General features: G+C 34.4%; 1 long non-coding RNA gene across 1 annotated transcript; it reads right to left on the bottom strand.

The window, feature by feature from the left end:
• Nucleotides 1–1,553: 1,553 nt before the first annotated feature.
• LOC141458507 (uncharacterized) lies at nt 1,554–16,855 on the bottom strand. The gene is made up of 3 exons (XR_012461029.1): nt 16,561–16,855; nt 8,554–8,589; nt 1,554–3,296 (listed from the first exon to the last, which is right to left on the bottom strand). It is a non-coding gene; the product is annotated as an uncharacterized lncRNA (long non-coding RNA).
• Nucleotides 16,856–17,481: the final 626 nt, after the last annotated feature.

The raw sequence follows: 17,481 nt of genomic DNA, 5'->3' as shown, positions 1-17,481 counted from the left end.
AGTTTGGAATTTCATCGATTTATACTTATATATAATTTCCACAGATGTTGCTAATGTAATTTAAAAAAAAAAAAAATCCCAAACTTTTGTATGTTGTTTTCATTTTCCTTTTAAATCATTTTGTAATAGGTGTCCCAATATTAATGGGAGTCACTGTAGATATTCATTAATAATAATAATAATAATAAAATAAATAAATACTTCACTCAATTAAAACAAAATGGCTTACAAACAAAATTTAATTCTATCAAACTAAAAATTAAATTCATTAATTAAGAAGTTTCTGTATTTGCCAGCCGTTACATTATACGATATTTATACAGTTTTTCCCAGTTATGACCGTTCATATAGCGAATAAATTCATTTTTTATCTAATACGCCTTTACCAAAACATGTTTTCTTGAACTCTGTTAAAATCGGGCAAACTGCCATATAATGAAAAATATCTTCATTATATCATGTGCAGTAGTATTGCCCGGGTGTCTTCCTTGACATATCTCAGGCATTCGACCGGGTATGGCACGCAGGGCTGCTTTATAAACTCAAACGCCTACTCTCTTCTACCTTTTACCTCATTCTTAAGTCTTATCTCTCCGACCGTTTCTTCCAAGTCAAACAAGGTTCTTCATCTTCTCTTATCCTTCCAATACTCGCTGGAGTTCCTCAAGGAAGCATTCTAGCCCCCTTACTTTATATTCTCTATACTGCCGACTTACCAACTCACCCGACTACAATTACTTTCACATTCGCCGACGACACTGCAATTCTTTCTCCTCATCTAGATCCTGTAACAGCATGCCGTACACTCCAATCCCACCTAAATCTTCTAGAGCCTTGGCTGCAAAAGTGGAGAATCAAAGTGAACGAATGTAAATCTAAATACATAGTATTCACTCTAAACAAGAAAACTCTCCCTCCTCTCTCCTTCCACAACAATTCTATACCAATTACTAACCAAGTACGATATCTCGGACTACATCTTGGCAAACGACTAACATGGAACCCGCACACGAGACTCAAACGAATTGACCTCAATCTCAGATTGAAAAATGTTGAAAAGACTACTCGACAAACGATCAAAACTGACCCTGACGAACAAACGAACACTATATACCGCTCTACTTGCCCCAATGTGGACGTACGGAATACAGCTCTACGGAAGCGCCAAAAAATCTAACATCAACCGACTTCAGACCTTACAATCAAAAATTCTAAGAACAATAGCTAACGCTCCCTTCTACGTCTCCAATCATACTATACACTCTGATCTAAATATTCCTCTCGTCTCTGAAATAGCACAATCTCGCTACACAAAACTCCATTCAAATCTACACAGTCATTACAACCCTCTGATCCACAACATGTCTACAACAACACTTCCTTTAAATCCACAGCGCAGACTAAAGCGGCGGTGGCCACGCGATCATCTCAACACAACGCCGATCTCCTTAGGATGGTTGCTGTGTAAGCTTGCCAATCTGGCGAACTAACGGCTTCCATCACTGGATGGTCGTCGTTCACTCCACTCACGCCTCTTGGCGCACATGCATGTGCGCGCAGGTGTACGTAAGTGCATATACGTATGTGCGTGCCCGTGTATTTGCGCCATTTCCTTACTCTCATCCCTTTTGCTTGTTATATCTATTATAGTTGCAAAATAAATAAACAAATTAAAAAAAAATTAAAATTATATCATGTGCGACTTGCACAATAAACATATTTGAGCTTCTTCACTACGGCCAACTCTGTAATTTAAATTAAACAAAGATCCTCTAATTTTGATTATTTGTTTAATAAAAAACAGACTAATAGTATCAGTTATATAATGGTTAGGTCCAAAATCATAAGAAAGTTCCTTATAAATACCGTGCCACCTAGAATTCTGTACTCTATTTAAAAGATCATTTTTGAAAGAAAGTCTCACCGCACCTAACAAGCCGTCCATATATAACACTATTTTTATAATTGATCCAATCCTTTAGAATACCGTCTGCATGCTACGAAATGCATCTTTAAAATTTTTCTTGTTTCATATCGTAAATAAACATTTATTAAATTGGACGCTTATTTTATCATTTCAAAATTACTTTTAAGAGTAATAATAATTGGCTTTTTTTTCAATTCCTCATTTAAATATCTTAAATCAGGCTAATATTTTCAACGTAAAACGAGGCTATTTATAGATTCTAAGCACTTCTCAGATCTTCAGTACTGTGGCCAGTCGGGATTCATATGGTCCTTGCTCTTCCAGAAGTTCTTCTACCCATCAGTTCCTCTGACAGTTTGCTAGAATTTTTTTTTTTTTTTGCAAGGGCACAAGTCCATCACTTTTCTTGCAGCGCTTCCACCTTCATCCATCACATTACCAGCCCAATTTCATTTTTGGAGTTTTAGATTATCCTCACTATGGCTTTTGGTTTTACTATATTTCTTATTTCTTGTATTCTCTTCTCCTTCTATCCTGTTTGATACTTCCTCCGTTGGCTTTGTGTTATTCATTATCTCTAAATAATTTTAGTACTTTATAATAAAGTTTGAGAACCGATGTAGGATGTATGTTTTTTCTAAAACAAACTTTTTTTAAAAAAAAATTTATTCCTAGATTTTTAAACATTTATTTTCACCGTTTTCAAAGCTGTTTGTTTTTCTCCTGTTCATTTCTTGTTCAAAGACCGATCTTGTACCCTGTAAAGTTGACCAAGATGAACAAATTCGTCGTCAAACCATTTTAATTTCCAAATATCGATTTGCATTTTTGACAACTGCAGTGTTATTTCCAGATAATTTTTTTTAAAACTCTGAATCACACAAAGCTTTTCAAAATAAATATAGTTGAATTTGATTAATAAATGGAATGAATAAAAATAGTCATCAAATTGTGTTGAGAAAAATGAAAAATAAAAACAATTCTATATACTGTAGATGTCTTTTTAATGGAACCGTTGGCAGTGCGGTTTTCTCCTTCATTGGAAATTATATCTAAGAGAAAGCGTTGGTAAGAGAGAAATAAGCGACAGGAAAAAGTGAAAACTGTCTGTGGATGGGGGGGCCTGTCGAAGCGGAGCACATTGAATGAAGACACTGGAAGCAATGAGAAAAGTCTACTGTCAATAAGAGCCCAAGACTGCGGCCTCCCAGCTTGTTCTATGGACCAGGTTAAATCAATCTCTTCGCTCTTACTACTCACTAATCTTTACCAACTTTCTGTCTTTTTCTTATTTTCGCTACCTATTTCCTCGTTGCTATTCTCTCCTCGGCCATGCTCTCATCCTTCTCCAATCTACTTCAATTTTAATCTGTAAAAAAAAAGGAAACAATTACCTGAACGGTTTTATTTTATTAAAAAGAATACATTTTAATAATTCTCATATCATTTTTTATAATTGATAAAACTTGTCTTGCAAGTGGATGGAAAAATGGCTGAATCTCGTAGTTTTAAAAGCCACTTTTAGATTTATTTTTTTGATGAAGTTTTTCCTGCTCTTTTTTTTTTAATCTTTTATTGAAATTTGCATCTGCAATGGTTGTTGCAACAAGCAAATGTGATATAATATCATGCCTTGATTATTAATGAAGATTGGAGAAGGTACCCAGTGGCGACACTCCATTAACGTGAACAGATCACTATACTGTTATGAGGAGAGTAGGTCGCGGGGCCATCTTCTCTTCAATCTCCTTGGAGGATTGCCTGGTAATGTGGAAGAAGATAAGTGTTCAATTAGAGGATTAGGATGAGCTGCTGTAAAGGAATGAAATTTTAAGAAACGAGTCGTTAATGAAAGAGATGTTGAGGTTATTATGATTGGTGAGGTTAGAAATGTAGAATGGAGCGTTAAGAAGTTTTCGAAGTATTTTTGATTGTAAAGTCTGGATGCACAGAGAGTTGAAACGTTTAGTCGATCCCCATACTTCGATGCCGTATGACCAAATAGGTCGCAGTAACAACAGGTATAAGAGTCTTTTGTTTTGTAGGCTGAGTTTAGATCGTTTGTCAATTAGTCTGGCGAGAAGTTTTGTAGCATTGGGTTAGTTTCTTGTCTTTTCCAGTCTGGTACGGGGATTCCAAATCAACCGTTTGTCTAGGTGCAGTCCAAGGTAGCGTACTTTGTCTACAGTTGGTATAGCAGTTTGGTTCAAGATGACAGGAGGTAGGATTTTCCATCTGAGATTAAATACAATACTATAAATTTTGATTTCGTGACGTAATCTTGATTCTCCATTTGATAAGCCAGTCCTGTAAGTGGTTGATGCGTGTTTGTAGAGCTCGTGTAGCAATAAGAGGATCGGAATGAGAAGATAAGATAGCAGTATCGTCAGCAAAGGTGGTATTTGGATGTTGTGGTATGTCTGCTGTATATAGGGAGTAAAGAAGAGGACCTAGGACACTGCCCTGAGGAACACCATGGATATCAGAGTCTGCTGCTCCACAGTTCACTCTGAAATATCAATCTTGTAGGTTTTCCTGCTCTTAATATTAGGAATTTAGATTACATTTTTAATATCTACAAATATTTTAAAGATTGACGAAAAACAGGTACTACGATTATCCTACTCTTTTATTCTGTAATTTTTTTCTGAATTTAATTTTCTCATCCTTATTAATCAGTTTTCTCCTATTATTTGAATTAAAACATTATAAACTATTAAACATAATAAACTATTATTAAATAGTTATAATAATAACAAATATATTTCTTCTGCTCGGAAAATAATTCATTGATTATAGAAATAGGTTTCATCTGTATTTAAAATTGTCGTACTAAGGAGATAGTTGAAAACATTTATAAAAAAAAATTTAATTTTTTAAATAATATTTCTATTAAATGGAAAAAATGAGCCGCAAATATCGCTAAATAATGTATTTATTTAAATTAACCATGTATGGTTCATCAATATTGTATTAAATTGTTTATTAAAATCAAAGAATAGCAAATAGCTCTTTAATAATGTTCATCGTATTTTAAATCAAGACAACACCCATATAACGTGCTTGAATTTACTATTGGCATGAGGTTTACTGTTATGTCACTTTATGTGACAATGACAGAATATGATATATGATTTATACTTCTATCTTGCCTTCAAAATAACTAGATGGTGTTATTAACAACCTACAGAAATGTCAATGAAGAGCCCTAGTATTGTATATAGTGTTTGTGGAACTGTTAATTATTATTGCAAGAGATTATCTCCGTTAAACTAGTCTAGTATTTCATTTTGGGGGAATTGTCACGATTTCGTGGTTTATGCTTTTGAAATATAAACAACTTTATGCGTACGTCAGTTGTTTAATTCTTTATTTAACAAATATGGATTAAAGAAATTAAAACAGGAATAATGTTAACATAATATACAACAAAATTAAGCCCTAGTATAAATAAAATGAGTTGAAATTACTGAAACTTTTGAAACAAGTTAATAAATATAAATTGAATTTCAAGGTTTTATAGTTTATTAAACTTTAAATTGTATTTGACTTATTTTATTATTTTTACTTCTTTTTTCAGCAAAAATTTGAATCAAATTATTTAGGTCTACTTTTTCACGCAGTTTCGGTTTTGTTAAATTTTACGTCATAGTTCTTAACCAGTTTTCTTTGAAAAGCAACCTTCAATCTTCTCCAACATCTGGTAATTTTTGCAGGCGTCGAAATCTTTTTTGGATAATGGCATCACAGTAAGTCTAAGTCAGCAGAGGAGTTTCATCAATTGCGTTCTATACCCTTTTTTCTAAAGTTTCTTTGGCCCTTTGATGGATCCCGTTAGCTAGTGGAATTTATTATTACTCAGACTGAAACATGGGAGGTAGGATTTTCCGTCTTAGAGTAAATACTATATATTTTGATTTCGTAACGTTAGTTTTGATTCGCCATTTGATAAGCCAGTCCTTTAAGTGGTTGATGTGCGTTTGAAGAGTTCGTGTAGCAATAAGAGGATCGGAATGAGGAGATAAGATAGCAGTATCGTCAGCAAAGGTGGAGAGGATAGTATTTGTGTGTTGAGGTATGTCTGCTATATATAAGGAGTAAAGAAAAGAACCTAGGACACTGCCCTGAGGAACATCAGCTCGAGCTAGATGGATATCAGAGTCTGCTGCTCCACAGTTCACTCTGAAATATCAATCTTGTAGGTTTTCCTGCTCTTAATATTAGGAATTTAGATTACATTTTTAATATCTACAAATATTTTAAAGTATGACGAAAAATAGGTACTACGATTATCCTACTCGTTTATTCTGTAATTTTATCCTGGATTTAATTTTCGCATTCTTATTAATCATTTTTCTCCTATTATTTGAATTAAAACTAAAATAAAATAGTTAAAATAATAAAAAAATATTCTCCAGACTGAGACATGACTCAAATTTTTTTAGGTTATATAATTACATTAAGAGATCTTAGCCTGCTGCAGATCTGAGAAATTGGTCCAGAGCATAGCTCTGGGAGACCTTCTTCTCTCTTTTTTGGTTCTACCAGAAAAAAAAAAAACTATCTTCTAGGCTTCTTGATGGGAGGTTTCTGACGCCTTTTCTTGCCAGGGAGGCTATTCCGATTTCTTACAAGTCCGTCGCAGGTAAAATAAGGAACTGCACGAGGGTAGAGATAAATTATATATCATAAAACAAAAAAAAACTACACGCAAATTAAAAAAAAACAAAAACTTTTATAATTTAAGATAGTACATGATTCTCGGCACTGAGTTCATATCCAAAATGTGAGCTGTTTATAAAATTAAAGTCTACAGGCAAAGTTAATATCAAAAAGTTTGGTGAAAACGTAACGGTAGTTAGAGAACAAACAAACTCCATCTTCCCTTCTAAGCTCGTCGGGAAGGAAGCATATGGAAGCCTACTGCAGAGTAACAGGAACTAAGCACACATGGTACTCGAAGAGTCACGAACCTCCAAGTGCTCACGTTCTTCTCACCTGGTGCGCCAAGCCAAGGGAGAGAAAAACAAAAAACAAAAATGTAAGAAACAAACTGACAAATGTCTAACAAGAAGTAAAAGAATGAAAAAGAAGTAAAGAGGTGAAAAAAGTGGCCTCAGTTTTCCAAACTTTGTGAGGTAGATTTGTGTGGAAATCTAGTAGCCCCTTTTCACGTTGGTTTCCCCTTTTATCGCCTCTGAATTCCTCCATAGTTTTTAATCGTAACTTTCTATTGAATATTTTACGAGAAACTCTAGAATTATTAAATAATGTTATTGTTTTATTAAAAATGATCGTACATACAAATAATACAGGATATAACTTTGAAGTTCCTGTTTATTTTTATTAAATTAATTGAATTATTCAAAGAGTAGTGAATCATTGTAAAAAAAGATAGTCATTTAAATATTTAAATTTAGGTTGGATACATTACTGTTATAATGTTTTGTAAACAGAGTATATTCTGGTCGGAGACTAACAGACCCATTGTACCTTGACTGGGGCCAGGTGAGTCCAAAAGCAGCATTCAAAGAGCACCACGCTAGGATTCATTCAGATTTCTAAAGGGAAGTTCTAGAAGAAGCGGAAATGACCGTCATTTAGGGATCTAGGCCGGAATTCTCAAACGTTTTCCCCAGGTAACTTTAAGTTTAAATAATGGATTAAAGACGAACCTGACTGTAACAATTAGCACTGCTCTTAATGGGTTATTCGGGATTAAAATCACTCCTTTTTTTGGTGATTTAGACCAGAATTCCGATTTATTCCAGTGTTACGCATGTAAATGTACGCATTCTGAAACATTTAGCTCTGCACATGTACCATTTGGTTATTTGCTATAAAAATAATTCGTTTTTTGGATGATCTAGGCCGGAATTTCAACTTTTACATTTGTTTTAAATTTTATATTATGAAGTAAGGACGAACATGACTGTATCAACTAGCGCTGCTCTAGTAATGGTTTAATTGAGATGCTAAATTACTCATTTTCACCTAATAATGTCCAGTATTCCGACTAATCGTTTTTAAGGCAAATATTTGTGTAGAAAGGGATGTTCAGCATGTATCATCCAATCCTGTTCCAAAGAAATGACTTGCTGATATTAAAACTGCTCTTTTTCAGACGATCTAGGCCGAAATTCCAACTTTTGCCAGTATTTTTTTAAGGATATATTTTGAACGAAGGACGACTCAGTTTGTAACATCCAGCCCTGCTCTAGTGAATAGTTATTTGAGCTTTAAAAACTTAATTGCACCCCGTATTACTTCTCAAATTTTTTTGTATTGTCAGGCTGCCCGTGTGGTTGCCGATCCCTGACTAAGCAGTTTATCCAAAGTTTACAAAAATGAAACTTCGCCTACATAAAAAAAGAGAGAAATTATAAGTTAGAAAAATTAAATAGTGTGAAGTCATTCTCTCAATAAAGTTCTCAATGTTCTAGCTCATATATTTTTTAAATTAGATTTGTAAAACATATTTAATTATTTCTAATACTATTTAGATCATAAAACTTAATTCCAAAATGATATCTTTAGGATACAAATCCCGGAAAAGTAAAGCAAGCCTTTGTAATACGATATAAAAACCTAAGCTTTTCATTTACTTCAGAGAAAAGCTTACTTACCTCTCTTCACTTGGAATTTTCTTTGATCGTATTTTCCTGAAACAAAAAATAAGTTTCAAGTAAACATTGTGGTCTATTATCAGTGCAATGGATTCATTTTTAAGAAAATCTTTTAAAAGCGAAAAAAAATCCATCTTTAAAGTGAATTGAAGGATGTTGAATGCTAAGTCTTGGAACCTCTGCTGAAATTTAATCCAGATATTAAGTTTCAGCTTCTTGCGACTTTTGGTTTTTGAGATATTTAGTTCAGAAAGAAGTGAGAGGCCATCTAGCTTCTATACGGACACCTTATTTAAAGAATTGATTAGGAAAACAATAGTCGAGCTATTATTCATTAGCAGAAAATAAACTGCCTAAACAATATGCTCATTTGTTGCGTGTCAATACGAACATTACCGAGCATGGTCAAAGAAGTCGGTTAAAACGAGGTATCCTTTTAGTACGGAATACTAAGGGAGGGATTAGTTGTTCTGGATTCCAATGCAGAGGTCCCAGGTTCGACTCCGACTGCAACTGTAAAGCAAAGCTTAAGAAAGGTTTTGGATTCATTTTTATAATGACGTGTGTATGCGTCACAGCCATTTAACAGGGTCAAGTTTCGAAACTTTTATTTTATTGGATTCATAAAAACAAAGAATTAATTAATTATGAAATAGTTGATATAGAAGTATCTTTTAACCAACGACAAGTACTTCACCCATCCTCTGCGTATAACAGTCTATCTTTGTTTACCATATCATCAGTCACTTCCTATCATATACTATGGACTTACATTTTACCTGAGTAAGTGAAAACGGGTTGTGATTTTGATAAACGACTTGCCAGTTCATCTCCCACCAAACTGATACCACCACACGGTTTCGTATCCTTTCGCATTTACTCATCTCTCTCTCTGGCAACCGATGAAATATCTTACGCATCATTTACAATGCAACAGCTTCATATGGCGTCATCAAATATTCACTGGCATGACTTAATTCAATCCTTTAACTTTTTTTTATTCAAACTTTATTCCAAATGAATGTTTGTAGATGAATAGTTAATTATAAAAATGTAATTTTCTTGCTCTATTTATTGATGACCTTATCTGTAATTGGCGCTAGAGTTCGTGCAATTTTAATGGTGTTGATCGGGTCATTTTGGTGAAATGAAGCGTGCTGTCTGCGTAGAAAACACTTCGAACTAGGTGCGAATTCCATATCTTTAGTAGCAGAAGCAAAGTAATGGTTTTTAATGGGATATCCACTGTTAAGTCCAAAATTGTGGTCATGGCGACAAAAAAAAAAGAAATGTGCACCTCAAATTTCTTGGATAACAGAGCCGACTTAATGATCAAACTGCAGCGATACATTCAGGGTCGGATGTTCCTATAGGCTAACTTAGGCTTCAGCCTAGGGCCTCAAGATCAAGAGGGGCCTACATTCAAATTGTTAGCAAAATTAAAATTACACTATTCTAAAAATAGTACCAATAACAACATGTTTCATTTAACATATTGATATACATCTCACAGTAATGATGTATTTTAATATCTCTCAAGTAATTTACAAACTTAAAAATGGGAGGTGAAAGGGCCTCATAAGTGGAATAGCCTAGGGCCTCTTTTCATCTAAATCTGGCCATGGGTTCATTAAATGGACAGAACCATCAGGCAAGTTCTGAGACGAAGCATCACGAAGGAATTCGAGTTTAAGTTCTTGTCGCTTCCAGTTTTATGTGGTACAAATGCACTAAATGCATCCATTCGTTTTCTCTGATCTACTGCCTACTGCTTACTACTAGACCAGATAAACTGCTATGTGGAGGCGCAGTTATAAAAGCAGAGCTCAGATCTGTTTACTCTGACTGAACAAGTAATTTTGCCTGCCGTAAGCGATGGTTCGAGCATTCGGGAATAATTTCGAACATTCGGATCGAAAAACAAGATGTTGGAATTTTGATCTAGCGGCAACGGAAACGTGGGGCCTCTCCACAAAAATGGAGAGATCAGTTTCAGACCATTCACAAAATTTATATTATTATAATAATAAACTGTTTTTTGATATCTTCGGAGTCGGAACAGGCTACAATCAATATATTGATGTTGAAGATGAAAATTCGATAAGAGCAATCATGAGAGAGTTTAACATCAGTTAATATACAGGGTGTCCCAAGCTATATGGATAACGACTTTTTCTCGGAAACTAAGATAGCTAGGAAAAAAACTAAAAAATACGTGTTCCCTTAGTTTTTTGTTAGAAATCCAAATTTAATTTGTAAATTTTTTTCGGTGCTTCCAGAAGCGAGATACAGGCACCAACTTCATTTTTTCAAATGGGAAGGTGCGGTTTTTATTTCAGAAATTGATTCCTCTATTTTTTTTAAAGAAAAATTTACTTGAACGGTTTTTTTCTGTGAGCGATATTTTAGAAGTTATGAATGAAAACATGATTCTTATAAGAAATTTCAAAATGATAATGTTATAACGGTTTTTTGATTGAATAAGAAGAAAAGTACTATTTTATTCTAAATTTTACTCCTCATTAATATTACAGATCATGCTCGAACTGGCCTCCACCATTAGAGATGCATAGACATGCTCTTTCCTGCCAATTGTCCCTTACTGCCAAAGAAATAGATTCGGCTTTAACCGACTTACAGGTATCTATTATTCTCTGCTTTAGTTCATCTACAGATGCAATTCCGGCTTGATTCTGATGCACCTAGATTTAGAAGTGGCCACTGAATCGTTCCCTGTGTCGATAAACACCACCAGGCATGTAAAGAGATTTTTCGATAGGCAATTTGATGGGCGTATTATATCAACTCGGGGGGCGATTCAGTGATACCTCTCTCACCGGATTTGACACCTATGGACTATTTCCTTTGGGTATCCCTGAAAAACAAGGTGATTATTCATAACTTTTTTCTTTCTTTCCTTATTTCTGCTTACCTAAAAGCATTTCTAAATCTAGGTGCATCAGAATCAAGCCGGAATTGCATCTGTAGATGAACTAAAGCAGAGAATAACAGCTACGTAAGGGGCAATTGGCAGGAAAGTGCATGTCTATGCATCTCTAATGGTGGAAGCCATTTCGAGCATGATCTGTAATATTAATGAGGAGTAAAATTTATGATAAAATAGTACTTTTCTTCTTATTCAATCAAAAAACCGTTAAATATTATCATTTTGAAATTTCTTATAAGAATCATGTTTTCATTCATAACTTCTAAAATATCGCTCACAGAAAAAAACCGTTCAAGTAAATTTTTCTTTTAAAAAATAGAGGAATGTATTTCTGAAATAAAAACCGCACCTTCCCATTTGAAAAAATGAAGTTGGTGTCTGTATCTCGCTTCTGGAGGCACCGAAAAAAATTTACAAATTAAATTTGGATTTCTAACAAAAAACTAAGGGAACACGTATTTTTTAGTTTTTTTCTAGCTATCTTAGTTTCCGAGAAAAAGTCATTATCCATATAGCTTGGGACACCCTGTGTATTTGTCGCAAGCTTTAGTCGCTCTACAGTACTCATAAATTATTCTTTATGAATATTGCTCTTCAAACAAACAAAAACAAAAACAAAATCTCACAAAATGGAAAATTTTTAGAAAAAAAACAAACTTAAAAACGGTTATAAATAACGTTAGGAAAAAATCGAGCAAAAATAATATAAGCGAATACATTATATAAATCACTTTTAGGTGAAAGAGGTGGTTACTTAACAATAAGATAATTTATATGAAGCTCTGTACTACAGAATGTGTAATGTATGAATGGTTCTTGGTTAGAGCTAAAGGGATTCTCATATGTCTCTGGCAGACGGCCATAATGTCTGTCCAGTTGGCCAAAGGTCACACAACGTAAGCCCTTAAACGTAACACTCTATTATATTTCAGAAAACTGACTTACATTTGAATTATGATTTGTTTAAATTTAAATTTTTATTATTTTAAATTAAATAACCGTAAAATATGATGCCACTTGAACATATCGATTTTACTTGTTGATTATCGTTTATCGCAAAATGATAAAAATATATGGTTTTTTCATTACTGTTTAGCCGATAAGGTAGAAATGGATTCTAGCAAACGGTATGGAAATATTTCTTGTGAAATTTAAAAATGGAAACTGCGAGTGAGTGAATATGGAAAACGGTGAACGAAGTAGGCAATTATGTTATGGAAAAATTTGATGTAACCCAGGACCTCTACACCAAAACCAGACAATGATAACCCGAAGACGGAGTTAGTCTTTAACCATAGATCAGGTCAAGATATAATTTTTTGATTGAAGGGTAGTTCTTTATTTTGTAGCTCAAATGAAAATTTAGGACAATCCTTGGATAGTGATCAAAGTTCGTGGATCATTCACACCACGAGACAACTGCTTTTAAAGCTGCCTTTTTTATCAACCCAATGCGCTTTAAAACATCTTACAATAGCAATATAGCAAATATCAAATGGTTTTGCGAACTTATCAAATAGGTCAGCTTACCTATTGGGCTCTAAAACATTATCTTCGATTACCGTTGCCTAATCGGTTTGTGGCTAACTTTGAGACCATGATCACCAGTTGCAAATTTCTATTACCAATCTTCAGTTTATTTTTATCTAAATCTATTGTTGCCATAAATAACATTAATTTTTCAAGCCGTTTGAGCCAAAGATTTGTACTAATTTGAACTCATAAAAAGAAAATCAGAAATATAACCAATCAACTATGACAAACTCTTTAAAAAAAAAACAACAAGAAGTTGACTGTAAAAACACCTCGTTATAAAGTGAATATTTCATTGAGGAAAACGCTTTGAAAAAAATGCATTTGAAAAAACGCGTACAATTTTCCTGAAAACCTAATTTTATTGAATATTTTCCTTTAAACGTTTGCCAAATTTTTGTTTAAATTCCTGCTATAGTGGATATTTTTAATAATTTGCACTTTTTTTTAAAAACTATTTTTAAAAGTTTTAAAAAGGAATAAAGTAAATTAATTGCCAACGTTTTCAGGCAGACATAACGTCCAACTACCAATTAGGTGTCGTGGACAGAGGCGACTAGCAAACATACGTTACTGCGAATTTCTTTTATTAACAATTAAATAAAATCCAAGACCTAAGAGACCGGAATCGAACCCAGTACCACAATGCATATTATCTTTACAGGTCTCGCCTCTTAACCGCTAGGCTACCGTGGCGCCTTAAAAAAAAAGAAGAATATTAACGATCCAAATTACCGAGAAATCGGTCCAAATAAAAAACAACAACTCCTCTTTTTGCCAATATTTCGACAAATATATTGCCTTCTTCAGGGCGTGGCTAAATGAGGGTTCGTTGAGTTACAGAAAACCGAAGAAGGCAATAAAATATTTGTCGAAACGACAGCAAAAAGATGAGTTGTTGCTTTTATTTGGACCGATTCCTCCCTAATTTGAATCCTTAATACGAGTATTTATATTTTTGCGGTCACTAAAACCTAATAAAAATTCATAGTTAAAAAAGGAAGTTCCTCATTACGTTTAAACTTCCGCCAAATATCCCCCCCCCCATCATTATAGATGCATTACGAGTGAAGTCTCAAATTTAAAATTCTGACCAGAAAGCAATAGCAGCTCCTGTAAGAAGGTGGAAATTTTGTTAAATTGGAGTTTGTAATACGTGGTAAAGTAATGTAACTGATAAAATCAAATATCAATTTGTAATTTCGTCCTTATTGGATTAAACTGTTTATGCAATAAATGTAGATAAATAATCATATTAGCGAATGATATTTTTGGAATGGCGATAAAGTAATCGCCTACTTTTTCAGGCGAGGTCAGCACCAACACCCGCCCGATGGAATGGCGATGTTAACTTTTGCAAAGGTCAAAGCGTCTGAATTAGGATATTATTTTGTTTTCTATTTTTCCATTTAATCAATATTTTCTCTTACTATTAGAAGAAGAGTTATAATGTAGATTGGTTTCCAGGATGCTGAACTAAATAGAACGATATGGCAACTGAAAATGGGTATATAGTCTTAGGGCGAATGTGTATGTTTGAGTCCAGTTTTAGAGGAGAATTGAGATGATAACCTTCTTAACATAGTGGAGACTAACAGCAGTCTGTGTGGCGCCTGTCATCGGATAGCCAAGCAAGACTTCCCTTCCTTTGTGAAGGGTGGCATTCTAGGAGTGAGAAGATGCAGTAAACTGTGCGACAGAGACAGCAAGATAGCTTGTGAAGGGCAATGGTAGGGCTAGTGAATAAAATTCCCTTTGCATTTTACGATTCGGTCCATTTCCCGCTGAAATCAGTTATATACCCTAACCACTGGCCTTCCCGCGCAAAGTTCCCCCTTACTTCCCCACCCTCGTACTGTTGGCGCCAGTCTTTCATGATACGAGAGAAATGACTCATAAGTTATTTAGACTGACAAACATCGCCGCATAGAATAAACCATTTTTTTTTGTCATCATTAACAAAAAGTTTTTCTTAAAATCAAAATCATCAAGAAAAACTACAATAATTGCAATATGTTAACGAATTTTTATTAGCTCCGACCAACCACAAATCGGTGAATCGTGCAATCATGTAAGTTTCAAATTTAGAGTTGTTTTGTTTAGTAGTACAAAAAATTGTGTAAGATACACAATTCCTGGGCTCCTGGGCGTTCCTGGGCTAAATGTGACTCGGAACAAGCTGAACTACTTGCCACGCACCTTTCCACTGTCTTCCTTCCGCATCCTGACGTTCTCAACTCACAACATACTCAAGACGTTATTAGGGACTTAGACATACCTCTACCTCTTTCTATGCCTCCAAAACCGTTCACACCCTCCCAAGTCAAGCAAGTCATTATTAATCTCAATAAAAAAAAGAGTCCTGGTTACGATCTAATTACTGCCAACATCCTACTCCAACTACCTAAAAAAGCAATAGTCTTCCTCACTACCATTTACAACTCTTTTCTCAGAACTACTTACTACCCTATACTCTGGAAATTTTCTACAGTTCGAATGATACCTAAGCCCAACAAACCGACCCAACTACCCTAAATCTTCTCGAGCCTTGGCTGCAAAAGTGGAGAATCAAAGTGAACGAATGTAAGTCTAAATACATAGTATTCACTCTAAACAAGAAAACTCTCCCTCCTCTCTCCTTCCACAATACTTCTATACCAATTTCTAACCAAGTACGGTATCTCGGACTACATCTTGACAAACGACTAACATGGAACCCTCACACGAGACTCAAACGAACTGACCTCAATCTGAGGTATAAAACGTTGAAAAGACTACTCGACAAACGATCAAAACTGACCCTGACGAACAAACGAACACTACATACCGCTCTACTTGCCCCAATGTGGACGTACGGAATACAGCTCTACGGAAGCGCCAAAAAATCTAACATCAACCGACTTCAGACCTTACAATCAAAAATTCTAAGAACAATAGTTAACGCTCCCTTCTACGTCTCCAATCATACTATACACTCTGATCTCAATATTCCTCTCGTTTCTGAAATAGCATAATCTCGCTACACAAAACTCCACTCAAATCTACACAGTCATTACAACCCTCTGATCCACAACATATCTACAACAACACTTCCTTTAAATCCACAGCGCAGACTAAAGCGGCGGTGGCCACGCGATCATCTCAACACAACGCCGATCTCCTTAGGATGGTTGCTGTGTAAGCTTGCCAATCTGGCGAACTAACGGCTTCCATCACTGGATGGTCGTCGTTCACTCCAATCACGCCCTTGGCGCACATGCTTGTGCGCGTATGTGTATGGATATGCATGTGCGTGCATGTGTATTTGTGCCATCCCTTTTCACTCATCACTTTTGCTTATTGTACTGCATACAGTTGCAAAATAAATAAACAAATAAAAAAAAAAAAGTCACTAGTTTACACACTTTTAAACTTTAAAATTATGAGAAAAATGCAGACAAAAAAAATTAGCAGTTTGTATACATTGGCAATCATATGGTATTCCCTGATAGTTAAAAGTAAATTTAGTTAGTTAATAAATAACTTACTCTAGATTCATTAAATGAGACTTCACTTCTAACAAAATTGGTGAACAGCATCGCCCTTTTTTTTAAACAGATATCTGAATAGCCCAACTTTATAATGAGATAGTTGTTTTCGTCACTGAGCCCCGTCATACAATTTTTTTTAAAAAAACAAAAGGTTTATCTTTGTTTACTAATCACCAAATTTTCTCCGACTAAACTTTCATAAACTAAGAAAAAGTGAACCTTTTGGTTAAAGTCTCTAATATGAATACAAATTGATGGTACCACAGCTGGTTGTATGGAGAACTTACTTATGTACAAGGTATGCTTGGCTGTTTAGAATTTACAAAGTTTGTAACTTTAAAAAGCGTCTTTTTTTTCCCGTTACTTTTTCCTATTTTACTTTTACACTTTTTTTTTTTGTAGTTGATGTTAGAGTGAGTTACTTAAATTGCTTAGCTCTTATTTTATGGCTTCTTAACTGACTTTGAATATAGTGATTTTTTTAAAAATATTCATATCTTTTTAAAAATAAACACTTTAAAAAGAAAATGAAAAATAACAAAGAGTATTACGGTTAGAACACCCAAAGGAATTTCTTTTATTGCATTTTTTGTCTAATAAACGTTTTCTAAACTTACAATTAGTACTGAAACAGACTTTGATAATGTAAATTTCACTTCAATAAAATATCGTACCAGCTCTCAGAAAACCGCTAAAATCAATAGACTCTGAGAAGACGTTTTTAACATAAGAATACTTCTGGTGTTCTTAATAATAATAGTTCTTACTTAGATGATAGTTACTTCAAATCAGAAAGAGCGACGAGCAACAAGCAAAGAGTCTCGCATGCACATAGTGGCGAGATTAGTCGCGTTTCTCCTTTCGACGAAACATGCTTGAGGAATTATTTCTGTACGATCTTCCTTGAAAATTTTGGTA

This window comes from Rhodnius prolixus, unplaced genomic scaffold (assembly GCF_049639745.1).
Source record: "Rhodnius prolixus isolate KJV_2025 unplaced genomic scaffold, Rpr scaffold_5, whole genome shotgun sequence".
NCBI lineage: Eukaryota > Metazoa > Arthropoda > Insecta > Hemiptera > Reduviidae > Rhodnius > Rhodnius prolixus.
The sequence above is the reverse complement of the archived record's forward strand: the minus strand, read 5'-3'. Positions and strand labels throughout refer to the sequence as shown.